This window comes from Pteropus medius, unplaced genomic scaffold (genome assembly GCF_902729225.1).
Source record: "Pteropus medius unplaced genomic scaffold, Ma_sr-lr_union100, whole genome shotgun sequence".
Lineage (NCBI taxonomy): Eukaryota > Metazoa > Chordata > Mammalia > Chiroptera > Pteropodidae > Pteropus > Pteropus medius.
Window position 1 is genome coordinate 2771027 of NW_024351543.1, and position 19923 is coordinate 2790949.

The following is a 19923-nucleotide window of genomic DNA, read 5'->3' on the forward strand; positions in this document are numbered from 1 at the left end:
CTTCCAGGTGGTACTTCAAATACAACTTTCTAACCCAACCCTTGGCACAGAAGGGGCAGTCTGTAATTTATAAATATAAGAATAGAGGAATGATTGAATGCCCAAGCCCACTCACATGGCTATCTCATCATTTACAAAATAATACATCTATTTGTGGGTATATGATGGACATCATTTTCAATTTTATGCTCTCAGCATCCTTCCCCTTTTCTGGCCCTTAATGAATCCTTCTGGTTTTTTCTCCTCCCTGACCTCTTGATAAGATCTAATAAATTCTAATAAACTCTAATAAATCCGATAGTCATTATACATTGAGTAACTTATGTCATCCTAATGGTTATGCCCCCAAATTCACTCCAATATTCTCTTCTGCTTGCTTTCATAAGAAACATAGAGAAGGAAACAACTAGATGAGTGACTGAAATTTATACAAGCTATTTTTCTGTAAACTACTATACACATTCTTCCAAGAGGGCTGGCAAAAGTGAACATACTTTCAGGTTATTTGTGAGGCAAGTATGGCTGTTAGCCATGTGAAACAGCCATCATCACCCAAGTAAGATGATCTTAACTACTACTTTAAAATAACATACTGCCTTTCTAAAAGAGGCTTTCGAAGACTCTGGCACTCTCCAGGGACAAATGCTGCAGGTAAAACAAAAACTAGCTAATGTCCGAGCACCCTAAGACACATGAAAGGTTTATTCTTTTGTTAGCTTCGTAAGGTAACAGGCTCACAGGAAATCCAGATGCAGCCTGGAATATACAACTAAATTAGCAACACTGCTTGCGTTTTATGCTAAACATGTTTATAATATTATGCATATATATCACTCTATATTTCTACAGTTGTAAGGTCTTAATCATAATAATGCAATGCCTATACTTTACTTTTATAAATGGTATTAGTATTTACATATGAACTAGAAATGCAGAATTGTTAATACTTCTCCTCAGGATTCCTGTTACGACATTCTCAATGATTTCACATAATTCAGAAATATTAAATATCTCAGTTTATGCTCATAAGTATGGCACTATCTTATATGACTTTTCTTTGGAATTTGGCTCCTCGAAATACAGTAGCTTCATTCACATGTGTCCCGCTGCCTAACAAAATCAATCTGCTTCAAGTAAGTTAAATATTCAAATCCTCGCTATAGAACTCTCAATGATATAAAGCACTCAGTCCATACTTTGCACAATTAAAATTTCTCTTCCTTGATTTGCTTATAGTTCATGACTTTATAGTTCATTGTTATCAGATTGATCTACTGCTTCTTCGTTCATTCATTCTGTTTTGGTAGGTATCAATGCTTGAATCTGTCCAAACTTTCACAAACTCTTTGAGATTCTTGAGCGGCTGCTTAACGCCTCCCACACCAGAAAACTTATTCTCATATACATGTCTTATTATTTCTCAGACATGTCCTCACTAGCCACTGGACCTTCTCCTTTTCTAGACTGTCCATTCTGTCACCACATACAAGGAGGTGGCAACTGCTGAGTAATACTATATCTGCTTGTTGCTGCACTTTTTGATCTTCACATCTGGAAAAGTGGTGGTAGCAGAATCCTCATTACAGCAAGATGTTAATACAAGCAAGTAATCAGGTAATTATAGTTTCTGTCTGTGGTTGCCTCAGTGACTTAGATTCCTACAATCAAAAAATAGGCCAAGTAGAAGTGAGGAAAAGTGGAAGTAGGTATAGAATTTCATACTCTTGGTAGGTTTATGATTCATTCATTCACTCAATATACTTTTATTGAAATGGTAGTGAATCAAGACAGGGCAAGACTCTATTCTCATAGAACTTATATCCTTGATGCAGAAATAGACATTAAACAAGTAAATACATATTAACATTATTTTGGAGAGTGAATGCTATAGAGAAACATGTGTGTGATACAGAGAAAATGGCCTCAGGAGGGAAACATATGTCCTAAAATTTAAGGAGGCTGTCATGTAAATATCTGCAAGAAGACCTTTCTGGATTTAAAAAAAAAAATGGCACGTGCAAGACCCAGTGGCAGGAATAGGTAATTCATGCACCAGGAACCTAAATAAGAACAATAAACCTGGAACGAAGTTTGTGTGTATGCTGTGGGAGATAGCTGGAAAAAGTAGATGAGATTAGAAATTGAGGAGGGGTTGAAATGAAAAGATTCCAACATAAGAAAATTAAATTTTATTCTGGTGACTTGAATAGTCAGTTAAAGACTTTAACCAGGGGATTGAAATAATCTGATTTACACTTCAGAAAGATTGTTCTGCATACCATACGGAGAATAGATTATAGGACACACACTAGAGGAAGCCAGGACACAAACAGAAGGAAACACTAATCATCCAGCGGCAACTTGCTTGGGTTGGGGTAGGGGAACAGTGCGGGTGGCGGGGTAACAATGAAAATGAAGAGAAGAGTTAACTAGACTTGCTCATGATGGGAAGACCTCCCCTTGTAGGCCATATTCTATCACAAGTGATCAATGTTTTCCACATAGTAGCATTCTTCCTTACTGTACTAGTTCAATTCTTGTGTTCCCTTGTTGGAAGTCACCAATCATCAAATAAGAAGTGACTGGATGCCAAGTAGGCTATCATTTATACCAGATTGTCAGAAACAAAATTGTGTCCCAGTTGGTGATTTTCTTCAGGTATAAATTTTGATTACCCTTTAATATAATTATTACATGTTAATTAAGTGTCAGTATAAGAAAGTGTTTTGTTATAGATTAGGAAGGGCCTAACAAGAGCAGATGCAATTTAATTGCTTAACTTTACTAAATATTTTCTTACATATCTATATTTATTTAGCAGGCAATAGCTTCTGTGCTAAATCTAAATGGAATGCCTAGTTAAATATCTTGAGGCTATAAATCATGTAAATAACACTAACATGTTTTCTCAAGAGTTTACTGACAATATTGAGCTGCAAGTACAAATCTACTGTTAGGTCATTATATTATTCAAAGGGTCCCAGAGGTTTGCCTGCTTAAAAGTATCTTCTTTTTCTATCTGTAAGTCACATTTTCAGCACTCTCTGCTTTTAGTAATGAATGCAGGAGCACTGCCTACATGAGAGGAAGAGGATTGTTGTGCTGCCATGTATAAAATAATTCATTAAAATAATCGATATTTTTGAGACCACCATATGACAGGCACTGTACTAAGCTCTGGGGAAACAATAATGTACAAAACTGACACCCCATCCTCATGCACCCTTGTGAGGGGTTGGCATTAAAAGTTCCTCTTAGAGAGGGACCAAACATCATCTTTGCACATTTATAAGGCATACCTTTCAAATCTGCTCTCTAATACACAGCAGGACGAAAGTCAGTCAACACACACACCCAATCTCTCTTGCCAAACAGTACCACGAAACAATAAAATGTAGAGTTCTCAATCTTAGAAAACCAGGAACTCACAAAAAAGATAGAGATTAACATGCATGAAATGGATAATACGCTTGGCCAATAAGTAATTAAGGAGTAAATTATAAAGGAACAGAATCGAAACACAATGGTAATCAAGTTCTTGAATAAAATCGTATTTCAGGTAACTCTTGGAAGATGTGTAAGAGGAGAATGGATGTAAGTGACATCTTATGCAAAGGATGCAAAGCATAACCATGAGAACTAGCCTGAAATAAAGAATGGAACTGGAGGAAGACTTACCTGATCAGCAGTGGGAAGGAAAGAGAAGGTTAGAGAGAGAAGCTGTGTAATGGAGAATCCTAAATACCTGAATGAGGAATCAATCACACTTTATCTCATCATCTCATAGAAGGTTACTTTAGATTATGGAGGACTGAAGCCAGATACTGACATCTCACTGAGATTGTTCTGGTAATGGGAAATTAGAAGTTAGAAGGAAGATGAAGTAGAGAAACTTGTTAGAAGACTAATAAAGTTGTCAGTGACATGATGAGAAAGAAAAGAAATAAATATTTTTAGTTACATACGCTACTACTTTCTAATAATGGTGAGAAATGAAGTCTTTCCTTCAGAGATTTTACATTAGTGGTGGAGGTGAGTTGTAGGAAAAGATGTGGGAATAGAGATGGGAAAAAGAAGGGAAAATGTTTTTTTGTAAGTTGAGGCAGTGAGGGTTTTTACAGGCATGTTAATGAGTTTGGCTTTATTCTGTATGCAAAAGGGAGCCATTAAAAGCTTTCAGTAAGCAAGTGACATAATCAGACCTGTGTTTTAAGAAGATAAACTAATTGGCAATGGAGTGAAGATGAATTGGGGCAAGTCAGGGAAGACCAGTTATAAGGTTTCTGAAATAGAACAGGCAAAGGAAGATAAAAGCAGGCCACAGGGCAATGGCAGTGGAAAGAGAAAAGAGACAAAGATTTTGGAGGAATTTCACAAAAGGACTGATGGTACTTGTCATCTAATTGGATATGGAAGTTGAAGAAACAGAAAAGGAAAAAGAGTCCTCTATATTTTTTCCTCAAAGTCCAGGCTGATAAAATGGGAAAGTTAAGCTAGTTTCAGAGAAAATTTGGAAATTCTACTTTTAGAATTCTACATTGGTTCTTAAACTGGTACTCAAAAAGCCTGTACTTCCAGATGGACATGCTCATGAAGTTGTCATAGGAATATGACATTTTTCACAGGAAAGCTGTCTCTGAGTTTTGTAATACACTAAACGCAGAAATCAAGCTCCCCCCACCATATTTTTCCTATGTTTTCTCTTTCTTTCCCTCATTTCTTTTTGAAGGTTCAATATGTAAATATACCATTGAGCGAGTGACATATCTGTCAATAATATGAATCTCATTTTGACTTTTAAGAACACATGCACATAGCAATTAACTGATTCTGTTTCAAGAAGAAATATTATCTGAACCTGTCTCCCTCTGCTGGTTGCACACTAAGGTATCATGGTCTTTTTAAACCAGAATAATAGTAGAAATATAAATACCCAATAATAATTTGTTATGCACACATGGGACTTTGCAGTTCATAGTACATAGGGACACACACAATTTTTATATTTTATCTTCATTGTAGTGAGATAAATACTGCAAGTATTATTATCTCACTTGTCAAAAAAAAAAGAAACAGTTTGAGACTCTAAGCAATTAAGATTTCATATGAAATAAGAGAAATTAGAGAGAAATCAGGAAGCATATGTAATTGAAAGAATTGTATAATGTTTAAGCTAGAAAAGACCCAGAAGATCTTCTTGCTTAATTTTCCCATTCTAAAGCTGAAACATGGAAGCTTAAAGTTTATACAGTTATTTGGGACCACTGAGATTAGTACACAGAGAGCACAACTCTCAAAACAGTGCTTTTTCTATTGTACCATGCTGCTTGCCTGTAATGTCAGGATGTTAATAACTTTATACCATAGCTGAAACACTTACACGAGTAGGCTGGATTGTAAATTAAAAATTCCTATTTCTCTAACATTAGATCAACATTACATCAGAATAATCCATAGCTATGTTAAAATTTTAAGTACATAAGAAACAAAATCAAAGATAATGTATATCAATTGGACAAACAGATAGCAAGTCAAAGACTAATCCCCAATTACCTGTTTGAATAGACTTGTGATCTACATAGCCTGAAGCTCTAGAACCACAGGCAAGGCTTGAGTTAATATTCAGGGATGCCAGAGTACTATAGATTGTGTTAGTAGAACTGGAATGGAATTTCTCACCTAATAACTGCCTGGGGCTCTCTTCTTTCCTGTATGCCCTCCATAGAGAGTCTACTACAGCACTATGGCTATTCACCCAACATACTATTCCCCAATTATCTCCATTCTTAATGGATAGTCCCATTTTCTTTTGGCAAGGAAAAGCCGATTAAAATAATTTATACTTGTGCTTGAGTGACTGGTAAATTCCAGCCTCTGAAGGAAAATGAACATTATACGAGGGGAATTTCTTAAACCTAGTAATTCTCTAATAGGTAAAATACGTAAGAAATATATATTTTTGAATGAGATAGCTCTTTTGTAACTTTTATTTCTTACTGGCAACAAATAAAAATCTTTGGGCCCAAATTCGAAAGTAACTTAAGATATTTAAATAGAAATTTTAAAAAATCTACATGATCCTAACCCATTAAATCATAATATCCAACCCCCACAGAAGAAAACTTAGCATAGAACATCAACTAACACACTGTGCCTATTAAAAAAAAGTTTTTACAAATAATAGATATTGGTCAGGAATAGAGAAATAATAATAACATAGTAAATATTTATACAATACATATATGCAGGTACAAACAAATATAGAGTTCTAAAACTACTGACAATTTCTAATGCACTGGTAAATATTCTCAATAACCATATCCAATAATTTATCAGTTAAAGTTTTCATGCAATCAAAATTAGAGTCTTTTTTCTTCAATGATGTTCTCATTTTCTGTTGCAAGAAAGCATAACAGAGTATTGATCTTAGGATATAATCAAATTGGTAAAAGGCTTTAGAAGCTTTTTGTGATGTTTGGAAGCAATGAGAATGAGCTGATGTGAGGACTATTCACTAGTCAAGGAAAAACAGGTTATAGGTAGAGCTTTGATCTAAGAAATATCTAGCTTGTATATCAGGACTAGATAGTTTGAGAAGGTAGAAGGGTAGAGAAAATGATAACTAGGTGTGAAGATTTGGAATGTGACAGCACTAAGTGAATAAGAGGTAGTGTAAACCAACATATGCAATAAGAGAGAAAGAAATAAGGAACTAAAAGGCAACTCATAATGTGATCAATCATTTCTTAAAATAGAACACTTTTATTCATCAGCTGATATGAAACTGTATAAGGCTGGTACCTGTTTTAACCCATGTAGTAACTGAGTGCAATGATTGTTCTTGGGACAAAAATGACAAGCTTGCTATTCAGAAACAATACTAAGTGATAATTTGAAACTTCTTTCCATTCCTAACAATTTGGTTTTTTGTTTTGTTGTTTAATTTTTATTTTTCAATTACATTTGACTTTCAGTATTATTTTATATTAGTTTCAGGTATACAGCGTAATGTTTAAACATTTATATAATTTAAAAAGTGATCCCTTCCAATAAGTCTGATACCCAACTAGCACCATACATATTTATTACAATATTATTGACTATATTTCCTATACTGTTCTTTAAATCTCTGTGACTATTTTGTAACTGCAAATTTTACTTCTTAATCCTTTCCCTTTTTTTCACCAGCCCCCCAGAACCTCCTACCATCTGGCAACCATTAGTTTGTTCTCTGTATCTATGAGTCTGTTTCTCTTTTGTTTGTTCATTTGTTTCATTCTTTAGAAAATACATATAAGTGAAATCATATGGTATTTGTCTTTCTCTGTCTGACTTATTTCACTTAGCATAATACCTTCTAACCCCATGCATATTATCACAATTGGCGATATTTCATTCTTTCTTATGGCTGAGTAATATTCCATTGTATATATGTACCACTTCTTTATGCAGTTGCCTATGATAGGCACTTAGATTGCTTCCATATCTTGGCTATTGAAAATAATGCTGCAGTGAACATAGGGGTATATATTTTTTCAAATCAGTATTTTATATTTCTTCAGATAAATATCCAGAAATGTAACTGCTGGGTCATAAGGTAGTTCTAATTTTAATTTTCTGAGGAAACTTCATACTGTTTTCCATAGTGGCTGCACCAATCCAACCAGCGGTACATGAAGGTTCCTTTTTATAGACATCCACGCCAACACTTGGTTTTTGATTTATTGATGATAGCCGTTCTGACAGGTGTGAGGTAATATCTCATTGTGGTTTTAATTTGCATTTCTCTGATTGATGATTAGTGACACTGAGCATCTTTTCATATGTCTATTGGCCATATGTTCTCTTCAGACAAATGTCTATTCAGGTCTTCTGCCCATTTTTTAATTGGATTGTTTTTTTTTTTTTTTTGATGTTAAGTTTTATAAGTTCTTTGGATATTGACCCCTTATTGGATGTGTCATTGGCAAATATCTTCTCCCAGCTATAGGTTGTATTTTCATTTTGTTGATGGTTTCCTTTCCTGTGCAAAACCTTTTTAGTTTGATATAGTTCTATATGTTTATTTTTTCTTTTGTTTCCCTTGCATGGTGAGATATAACAGAAAAAATATTACTAAGAACAATGTCAGAGAGTTTACGGCCTATGTTTCCTTCTAGGAATTTTATGGTTTGGGGTCTTATATTTAAGTCTTTAATCCATTTTGAGTTTATTCTTGTATATGGTGTTAAGAAGTTGATCTAATTTCATTTTTGCATATGTCTGACCAGTATTCCAACACCATTTATTGAATAGAATATTTTTACCTCATTGTATATTCTTATCTCCTTTGGCATAAATTAACCATATAGGTGTGGGCATATTCCTGGGCTCTCTATTCTGTTCCATTGATCTATGTGTCTATTTTTATGCTAGTACCATGCCATTGTGATTATTATAGCCTTATAGTATAGTTTGATATTGAGTAATGTAATGCCTCCAACTTTGTTCTTCTTTCTCAAAATTGCTGTGGCTATTTGGGATCTTTTGAGGTTCCACATAAATTTTAGAACTATTTGTTCTCATTCTGTGAAAAATGCCATTGATGTTTTGATAGGGATTGCATTAAATCTATAGATTGCTTTGGCTAGTGTGGACATTTTTATATTCATTCTTCCTATCTATGAGCATAGTATATGCTTCCATTTATTTGCATCTTACTAATTTCTTTCTTTAATGACATGATTTTCCAAGTCTTTTATTTCCTTGGTTAAATTTATTCCTAGGTATTTTTTGATGGAATTGTTTTCTTAATTTCTCTTTCTGATAGTTCATTATTGGTATATAAAAATGCAACCAATTTCTAAATATTAATTTTGTATCCTGCTACTTTACTGAATTCATTTTTTCAGTTCTAATATGTTTTTGCTGGAATCTTTAGGGTTCTCTATAGTATCATGTCATCTGCAAGTAGTGACAATTTTACTTTACTTCCTCCTTTTCAATTTGGATGCCTTTTATCTCTTTTTCTTGTCTAAGTGCTGGGGCTAGGACTTCCAATACTATGTTGAGTAAAAGTGATGAAAGTGAACATCCTTGTCTTGTTTCGCATTTTAAGAAAAATGTTTTAACTTTTCCCTGATGAGTATGATGTTAGCTGTGGGTTTGTCATATATGACCTTTATTATGTTGAGCTATGTTCATTCTATTCCCATTTTGCTATTTTTACAAATAAATATTGTACTTAAAAAATTTTTTTCCTGCATCTATTGATAAGGTCATATGGTTTTTATCTTTCATTTTGTTTATGTGGTATATCACATTAATTAATTTGGAGATACTGAATCAAACTTGTATCCTGGAATAAATCCAACTTGGTCACGGTGTATGATCTTTTCAATGCCTCACCGAATTCAGTTTGCTAATATTTTGTTGAGAATTTTTGTGTTTATATTCCTCAGGGATATTGGCCTATAATTTTTTTTTTTTTTTTTTGTAATGTTTTTGTCTGGTTTTGGAACCTGGCCTTGTAAAATAAACTTGAGAGCCTTCCATTCTCTTGAATTCGTTTTAATAGTTTAAGAAGGGTAAGTGTTAATTCGTTATTGAATGTGTGGTAAAATTTGCCTGTGAAGTTATCTGGTTCAGGATTTTTGTTTGTTGGGAGTTTTTTGATTACCGATTCAACTTTGTTAGTAGTAATTGGTCTGTTCAGATTTTCTGTTTCTTCCTGACTCAATCTTGGGAGATTGTATGTTTCTAAAAATGTATCCGTTTCTTCCAGATTGTCTGATTTGTTGGCACATAATTGTTCATAGTATTTTCCCATAATCCTTTGTATTTCTGTGGTGTCAGTCGTCCCATTTCTTTCATTTCTGATTTTATTTATTTGGGTCCTCTCTCTTTTTTTCTTGATGAGTCTGAGTAAGGCTATATAAATTTTTTCTTTTTTATCTTTTTAAAGAACCTGCTCTTAGTTTCATTGATATTTTGTATTTTCTTTAGATTCTATTTCATTTATTCCCATGCTGATCTTTATTATTTCTTTCTTTCTACTCACTCTGAACTTTGCATGTTGTTCTTTTTCTAGTTCCTTTAGGTGTAAGATTAATTTTTTTCTTGTTTCTTGAAGTAGGCCTGTATTATTGCTATGAATTTCCCTCTTAGGACTGGTTTCGCTGTGTCCCACAGATTTTAGTATTTTTAGATTTCATTTTATTGTGTTTTTATTTTCATTTGTCTTAAGGTATCTTTTGATTTTTTTTCCTTGATCTCATTGTTAACCAATTCATTGTTTAGTAGCATGCTATTCAGCTTCCAAGTGTTTGTATTTTTCAGTTTCTTTTTCTTATAATTGATTTCTAGTTTCATACCATTGTGGTCAAAAAAGATGTTTGATATGATTTCAATCTTCTTAAATTTACTTAGACTTGTTTTGTGGCCTAACATGTAATCTATCCTGGAAAATGTTGTAGGCGCACTTGAAAAGAACATACATTCTGCTGCTTTGGAGTGAAATGCACTAAAAATATCAATTAAATCCATCTGGTCTAATGTGTCATTTAAGGCCACTGCTTCCCTGTTAATTTTCTGTCTGGAAGATCTATTCGTTGTTGTCAATGGGGTATTAAAGTCTCATAATATGATTGCATTATTGTCAATCATCCTTTTTATGTCCATCAATATTTGCTTTATATATTTAGGTTCCTTTTTGTTGGTGAATAAATATTGACAAGGGTTATACCTTCTTGTTGGATTGATCCCTTCGTGATTATGAAATGTCCTTGTCTCTATTATAGCTTTTATTTTAGAGTTTATTTTGTCTGATATAAGTATTGCTACCTCAGCTTTTTTTCCATTTCAGTTTGCATGAAAGTTCTTTTTATATCCCTTTACTTTCAGTCTATGTGTGTCTTGTGATCTGAAGTGGTTCTCTTATAAACAACAAATATATATATATTCATTCAACTTTATCCATTCAGCTATTCTATGCCTTTTGATTGAAGCATTTAATCCATTTACATTTAAAGTGATTATTGACAGGTACATAGTTATTGCCATTTTATTATTCACATTTATGTTCTTTTTCTTGTTTTCTTCCTCTTCTTCTTCTTAAAGAAGTATGTTTAACATTTCTTTGAATACTGGTTTGGTGGTGATGAACTCCGTTAGCTTTAACTTGTCTGGGAAGCTCTTTATCGCTCCTTCAACTTTAAACGATTGCCTTGCAGGGTAGAGTAGTCTTGGTTGTAAGTCCTCACTTCTCATCACTTTGAATATTTCATGCCAATCCCTTTTGGCCTGCAAGGTTTCTGTTGAAAAATCAGCTGACGGTTTTATGCGAACTCTCTTGTAGGTAACTAATTGCTTTGCTCTTGCTGCTTTTAAGACTCTCCATCTTTAACTTTGCCATTTTAATTATGATGTATCTTGGTGGGGCTTCTCTGGGTTCATCTTGTTTAAGACTCTGTGCTTCCTGGGTTTGTATGTTGATTACCTTCACTAGGTTAGGGGAGTTTTCAGTTATTTCTTCAAACAGGTGCTCAATATCTTTCTCTCTCTTCTTCTCCTAAATCCCTATGATATTCATATTGATACGTTTGATGTTTTCCCAGAGGTCCCTTAAACTATCTTCATTTATTTGAATTTTTTCTTTTGCTGTTCTGATTGGCTATTTTCTTCTACCTTAACTTCCAAATCACTGATTCAATCCTCTGCATTTTCTAATCTGCTATTGATTTTCTGTTGTATTCTTCATTAAAGTTAGTGTATTCTTCATTCTATCTGTTTTTTTCTTTATGATTTCTCTTTGCATACTATCTCTTTGTTGAAGTTCTCACTAAGTTTCTTGAGCATCCTTATATCCAGTGTTTTGAACTCTGTATCTGGTACATTGCTTGTCTCCATTTTGTTTAGATTTTTTTCTGGAGCTTTTTCCTATTCTTTCATTTGGGACATGTTTCTTTGTCTCCTCATTTTGGCTGCTTCTCTATGTTTGCTTCTATGTATATAGGTAGATCTGCTATGTCTCCCAGTCTTAGCAGGGCGGCCTCATGTAGTAGGTGTCTTGTGGTGCCCAGTGGCACAGTCTCTCTGATCACCTGAGCTGGTTGCTCCAAGTATGTTCCCTGTGTGTGTTTTATGTACCTTTCTTTAGTAGTTGAGACTTCAGTAGGTGAGACTGACCCTCAGGCTGACAAGGTGTGAGGACTGGGCACGACCTCAGCATGCAAGTTGCTAACTCTATTGAGTTGGATTTCCCCCAGTGGGCTCTTGTGTCTGCCCTGACCATTCTTTGAGTGTACTTCCTATAGAGCTAGTCAGGGAGGTGCTCTGGTGTGGTCTGAAGGGAGCCACTGGTTCTATTGGTTCTAGGGCCTCTTGGGAGGGGCTTCAGTGCAAATCAAAGTCAGCAGCTGCCTGTGACCAGCCTGGGGTTACCTGGTAGAAGTTACTAGGTGATCAGTAGTTGGTAGCTACCTGTGATGGGTCTGGAGGCACGTGGGAGAGGCCATGCTGCAAACCAAGGCTAGCTGCCACTAGTAATGAGCTTGGGTCCACATAGCCAAAGGCAAAAGGGACCCCTTAGGCCTGCTGCTGCCAACCAATAAGACTTAGCCACAGAAAGAGTATTGGGCAGTACACAAGTTGGGTGAGGTGGGTCTTAGGGAGTCACTAGGGTGGGGCAAATGGTGTTCACCTGGTTAATCCAGATTCAGATTTTGCCATGTGTGGGGAAAGCTCAACACAGAAAAAATGGCACCTGCCTACCCAACATCTGTGTGGGAAGAGGGTTCACTCATGGAACATAGTGGCTGTCCCCCCAGCCTTTGTTATCATCACAACTCAGTTTCTCCCTGTATGTCCCTGGTGCCCTCCAAGCAGCTGTCCCTCCACCAGAACCCAGAGTGCCTAAAAGAAAGAGAGACTGTGTGAGGGCCCTTTAGGAAGATGCCTGAGTTTCCAGCAGCCCTCTGTCTCATCTGTACAAATGGAATCACCACTGGTTTTCACAGCTAGATGTTGTGGCGGGGGGTGGGGTAGGGGTTTCTTCATGGCACTGGTATTCTGGGCTGGGGATCCCAGAGTGGTGTTGGGACCCCTTGATCCTCAGAGCAAACCTCTAGCAACTGACTTATCCCTCCTGTGTGTGTGGAGCCAGCCCCATTGGCATCTTTGCCCCTCCTACTAGTCTTGACATGGCTTCTTCTTTACAACCTTAGTTATAGGACTTGTTTAGCTAGTCTTCAGATGACTCTCCAGGTTGATTGTTTTATAATGTACTTGTAATTTTGATATGCTCATGAGAGTGAGTAAGCACAGCATTTATCTACTCCATTATCTTGCTATTCACTCCCCACTCCTACCAATTTGGCTTATGTTATTTTTGACTTGTGATATTATTAACAACAGTGTTTGGTTATTTAATTAAATAATGAGAATTTACTGATCACCTGCTGCGTAGCTACTTTGAGAGATCTGTGGAAATCATTCAGTAAGGTCTCTATGATAAAATCCATCTGTAATAAGGAATTTATCCTTTTAAGGAAAAGATCAATAAATTAATGAATGATTCAAAACCAGTATATAATTAAGTCGCAATTTTGAGAAAAGAGTTCTAAATGAAAAGAAATTCAAACACGTGGTGATCACTTCAATCTTTTATGTGTCAGTCAGGATACTAGGCACTGAGGTCACAGAGAAGCATAGGAAAAGATCCCAGTTTTCAAAGAGTGAAAAGCCTGGAAAGAAATGTAAACAATTAAGTAATGACAGTAAATATAAACTATGCAAGAAACCACATGATGTCTGTCTGCATAAAGGAGGCCACCTAACCTAAACTAGAGGAAAGGTTTTCTGAAAGAGATAGCTGAGCTGCATCCTAAAAGAGAACTCATCTGAGAGGGCTAGACTTAAGGATGAAGGTCTTAAAGATATTTGGGGTGTTAACAGTTGGAAAAAAGTGTGGGATACAGTTCAAGAGGGTCAACAAGAAGGATAAATGCTGAGTTAAGAGCCAACATCTTGAAGCAAGGCAATAGGGCAGGAAAGAAAGTGCCCCTGACCAGAAATGGTGCATGCCAGGGAGTAGTAGGAAACTCATCTAGAAAAAAGAAAATGGAGATGGATTATAAATGGTCTTAAAAGACCAAAAGGGGGAAATCTAAACTTAATGTACTAGTAAACAAGAAATGTTTCATTTTCTTGGGCAAATTCTTGAAAATGGCATTCAGTGTAGCAGTTGTATAAAATGGAGGGCTCAGCTAGGATACTGTCTCAGTAACTCAGGCTTTAAAGGTAATTAATTTAATGAATGAGAAGGTGGAGATGAAAGATAACTGTAAGAGATATAAAGAAAGAGTCAGATGGAATTGTTGACTAAATAAATATATAAAATGAATAAGAGGAAAGTATCCAAGATGATACTGTAAAACCTCTGGGTTTCTGGAGAGTAAAATAACCACTGACAGAGATCGGGGAGTTGAAAAAGCAGAGTGGAGTGTCTTGGGGAAGTGGGAGGTAGAGTAATTCCTCCTAAATATCAGGCATGCTACTTGGTTAGCTACAGCTACTAGAGGAAGGGTTTGTTAATGGATTTGGCTTCATTAGCATAATGGGTATGAATTTCCCAGATGTGCATAATTAAGAAAGGTAAAAATTATTTTTAAATCCCATATGATCCTTTCAGTATTGATGCTTATATTTATAATTCCTCATAAATAAACTGGCATTAATTATTCTCTAATGTATCACTCTCTAAAAATGTAATACACACTGTGGAACATATTTAAAATATCCATAAAATCTGGGCCAAAGTTTGACTGCCCTACACTCCTGTTTAATATAACCCTAGATTTTTTTATTACTAGTTCTTATTAGATCTCATTCTCAAACTCAGAGAATCCAAAATATCCCAGGCTATGCTCACTGAATTTGAGTATTCATCATAATCCTCTGCCCTTGAGCTCCTTATCTCTTTCTTTATTCCAATCTATTTCTAACTGGGCCAGGACACTTTATTTTTAATTCTGTATACTTCATAATGCACTCTGAATATCAAATAATGTTATAAAATAGTTTTTCTAATGATAAATAAATAATGAGCTTTATGTTGAGAATGTTAGATTTGTTTAAATATTAAAGAAGAAATGTACACAAGATAGTTATAAATATGGACCTGGATCCAGTAGTTAAATACAGATTAGGGATTCATCAAGATCAAGGTGAGAGCTGAAATGCAGGTGTGCATGCATGTGTGTGTTTATGTGTGTGTAAGAGACTGAGAGAAGTAAAAAACAGAGGAGAGCCTAAGAACTCACTTTGATTTGCCATGTTGGAACAAGAAAACAAGGAAGAAGCAAGGAAAGTTGTTCCTGGAAAGCAGCAGGTTCTGAGTGAATCTCCTTTCATCTGTAAACAACAAAGTGCTTTCACATTCATGTGTCTTCATTTGACACCCTATTGCACTCCAGAGAGCTCTTGGGAAGAAAGATGTTATAAATGTCAAGTATTAAGATAATAAACATAAAAACAATAATAGATACTCAAGACCTTTAAATAGAAGGAGAGTGCTGCCTATATTCATCACTAAGTGATTTGGATCAATATCAAAGGATAATGGGAACCCAGGGTAGAGAAAGCTTAGGGCATCCTCATGTATGCAATGAGATGATAAACGCCCTGAGGCAAAGGAGGTAGTCTCCTCTCCAAATGTGCTCTTCTGTCTTATCCATCAGGCTTGCCACTAATTCAACAGATGATTAGAGATTCATCAACAGATGAATAGAGAGATGATTGCTACATGTACAATGGGACTTCCATGTTCCCAGGAGAAATTCTAACATCACAGGCCCTAACTTCATCATTAGGAGATGATGAACCTTTACGAAGGGAATGGTTTAAATACATGTTTGATGTTTTTTCCTAGTAAACAACTGACATAGAATCTATTTTTTAAATGCCATTTTATAATAGTTACTCCAATTTGTAAATACAGTTTGAGATTTTGATATTATCCAAGCATTTTATGAATAAAAAAAAAAAACTTTGGTAATAAGCAGTAATTTATCATTTTTCCCAAGAAACACTTTAAATACAATTAAAAAAGCTAAAGAACATCACATACACAATCCACATGCACATAGAGACAAGGGTGAGAAAATATGTCCACCACGAACACACCAAATGAAAAATGACTTATTAAGACTTATTAACCAGTTAATTATTTGTCCAGTAAGCCATTATTAATTCAATGAAATCCTAACTATGTAATTGGCAGGGTTTAAATTTCAAATTTGCATCTTAGTTGTGTTCGTGCTGCTTCTAGGTGAGGCAAATGAAGTATCAGAAAACTGAAGATTGAAACCTTGACCTCCAAGTCTCAGAGATATTTGCAGAAGGAAGGATGATGTGTCTAGTACTATCTTTGGTATTATACATAGTTTCTGAGCTCAAGTTTTCATATTTGACAAATGCAAATTCTATAGCTATTCAGATATGAGCAGAAGATTTGGTATATTCCATCATATTTCTGGTCATTCAATTCTCACTGTCACCTGGAACTTGGGGCTGTGTACGACACGGATTCTTTATCATTTCCACTTTCCTAAGCACAGACAGACAGAGTATTTTAATGTACTATATGTCAATGTCCTGACTCTTAGCAGTGCCTTTTCTCATCTGAAATTTAAAGAAAAAATGTCCTTATTTTTTAAAGAAAAATGTCAAATTTATATTCTAAGAATTCTATTACTAAATAGCAAAAAATATTTAATTTGCAATTATTTTTCCTTTTAATGAAAGGAAATGTTTTCCTTTTATAAAATAAAAAAGTACATACTATCATAGATTATTTTTCATAAACTATTTTTGTATCTCCTAAATCATGAGATTTTAGATTAAACAGGTTTAACTGTATTCCCCAATTATTTTTTTTTACCATTGGATGGAGCCCGAGCTATCACAGAATCTAGCCCTTTCATTTTACAAATGGAGTAACTGAGATCTAGACACTTTAAAGGTCTTGCTCAAGGTCACACAATAGATCCTAGCAGAGCCAGAATGAGAAGGCATTTCTTCTTATTCTCACTTCAGAACCCTACTGAATTATGCTGACATAATGGCAAAGGAAAACAGATATGATTATGTACACAAGTGTGCATTTATGTGTGTGTGTATATGTGTTCCTTTGCTTAGTTTCTTTTTTTGGATAGAATACCCCTACCTCTTTCCCCTACTACCTGCCTCCAACTTCTTTATGCAGCAAATTCTTATACCTTAATCAGGACCCAGTTCAAACACCACCTCTTCCTGATTCCTTGACCCATTTCAGGCAGTCCCCATTGCTTTATCCTCCTTATAAGCACTTGAGTCATTCGGGTAGCATAATTGACAAACACATCTAAGTTCTTTGTAAATACTTCTGTGTATTTCATTGTAGTAGATGATGAACTATTATCACTACATAATGAACTCCTTAAAGATAGGAACCATAGCCTATTTTCCTTTGAATGCATTGTATCTAGTGCAGTGCTTGATGATGATGAGTTATCCATAGGGGTTTGCAGAAATGGCTCAATTTCATTTTGATCATTGAGCAAAAAACCTTATTCACCAGAATATATAGTCTAAGAATTATACCTTTATTATAGGCATCATATTCTAGAATGTTTAGGAAGTACAAGGGCCCAACTCCTCTAGAATGTTTAGAAAGTACAAGGGCCCAACTTTAGTACTTTATAGGATGGTAGGGGTGGGCCAGGTACTGTTTTAAAGAAGCAATACTGGTCCATGTCCGCAAATTTGATAATCTAGATAAAACTAACAACATTCTTGAAAGATAGAAACAGCACTGGCACCTACATTTCCCATTAAGCCTTGTTCTGAAGAAACAGTACCTGTACCATCTCAGGACCTACTGAAACTTGCTATCTCTCTGTAAAGAAGACATGTCTCATCCATTTAAGGTCTTATCTTAAGTACATGATGCTTTAGTTAATTATCTATTCACAAGCCTCAAGATTTGCTATGGGGGAATATCTGAACTATCATATCTATTCTTATAAGACTAAAAATAAATTATTTAGAGAAGGCTACAATTTTGGAATATGTGAATAAAACCTTTGAGGATAAGACAAAGAATGGCTAGCCATCTACTTCAGCTGTGTCTTCAATGACAGATTGTTGAAGATCATTTAACCTAAGCTATATGTCCAGACCTCCCCAGGCTGAACTATGACATATTTTGATTGGTGGAAAATAGGAGGCAGGGGGTCATTCACACGGTGTTTGATCTGCTTTAACATGTAACATCTCTGTCTCCGCTTCTACTTTTTCTCCCACTTTCCCTACTCTTTGATTCATATTCAATTTAGCTCCACTCCTAAAATTTTCCTTCTTTGTATCCCTTAATCTTTTTTTTAGGACTATCTCATTTTTTTCCCCCTTCATCCTCACTTTTTATCTTATTTCCCATACTCGACCATAAAAAAAGGGAATTGAAAGTTTCAAAATTATATAATATGTATACTGAAAACATTTTCTGATTTTCTTTCTTTTTTACTTAATTTCCCATTTAGTTTTCAGTCACCAAGCACACTTGATTAGGAGTATTTGAAGAAGAAAACATTAAAATAATCCTAAATATTTATTTTTGTTAAAAGGAACAACAAAAAGAAGTCAGATACTATCTTAAGTACTGGAAGACAATTTTCAAAAAGAAAGGTCCTTGTTCTCAAGAACATCGTACCGTAGTGGATAAAGCAGATACATACACAAATTGCTTTTTGCTTATGTTGTGACCTTAGATTGAATTTCAAATTTTGTTTCTGTAAGATATTCACTCCTGGAAACTCAAGAATTCCCACTCTGCATTTTGATATATTAAGTAAAACAATGAATAGACTATTAAATAGGAATGCTAAATTGGGAACATAAGGTAATCCTTCAAGACCTTTATTAAAATTGGCATAGACTTTGAAGACTTGAGGCATTAGTGAGAAGAAGGATATTTGGAGAGGCTCTAAAAAGAGTCCCAAAATGATTAAAGCAGTTAGAAAAATTAGCAGATGCCCATCAGTTTGGAGCCAAGCAGACAGTGTTACTGAATCAAATTAGAATCTGCCCAAGGCCTTAGGAAAATAGTTCTGTAAAGTTAATGTTTTTAAGCCATGAATGTCATCACAACTTCATTTCTTTGACACTGCTTTAATCAGCCCCAGGCAGCTCAATCCTCTGCCAGCCCCCTTCTAGAAGTTCAGGCTTGCCACATTCCTAATAACCACCTCAGTAAAGACAAGATATGATCAGTAGTCTTTATTGCCATTCTTTCACTCTTTAGACTCAGTGGCCCAGCCACAAATACTGGCCTCCTATAAAGTCCTCACTCCTCTCAGCTTTGTCCTCCCAGAAGTACTCTTGATAGACAGCCAATTCTAGCATCTAGCATACCAGAGGCAGAACTCAAATAATCAGCAAGTAACTAGATGCTCTGAGCTTTCTTCAAGACTGATTTCTCATGATGTGATTTCTCATCTATATAGAGGGAAATATTACATATAATTATGTTACATAATATTGTATATAGTATAATATTATACTATTGAAATATCACTATAATATTATGTTATGTAATGTAATGTATATGTGTGTGTGTGTGTGTGTGTGTGTGTGTGTAATTTCTAGGTGCCAGATACTTTGTCTGATGCTGGAGATATTAGGAGAAATTAGATGTACTCCTGTTCTCATAGTTTAGTAGAATGAGAACTATCATCCAAACTAGCATACTATAAATTTGATATGCTGAGATAGACATTTGCAAGAGAAAGAGTGAAGGCACAATGGTGGGACAAATTATACATTCTCAAGGTTTTGGAACAGGGTAAGTAATTTTAAGAAAAGCTTCATGGTTAAAGGAATGCTGGAGCTAAATATATATTTTTTTTA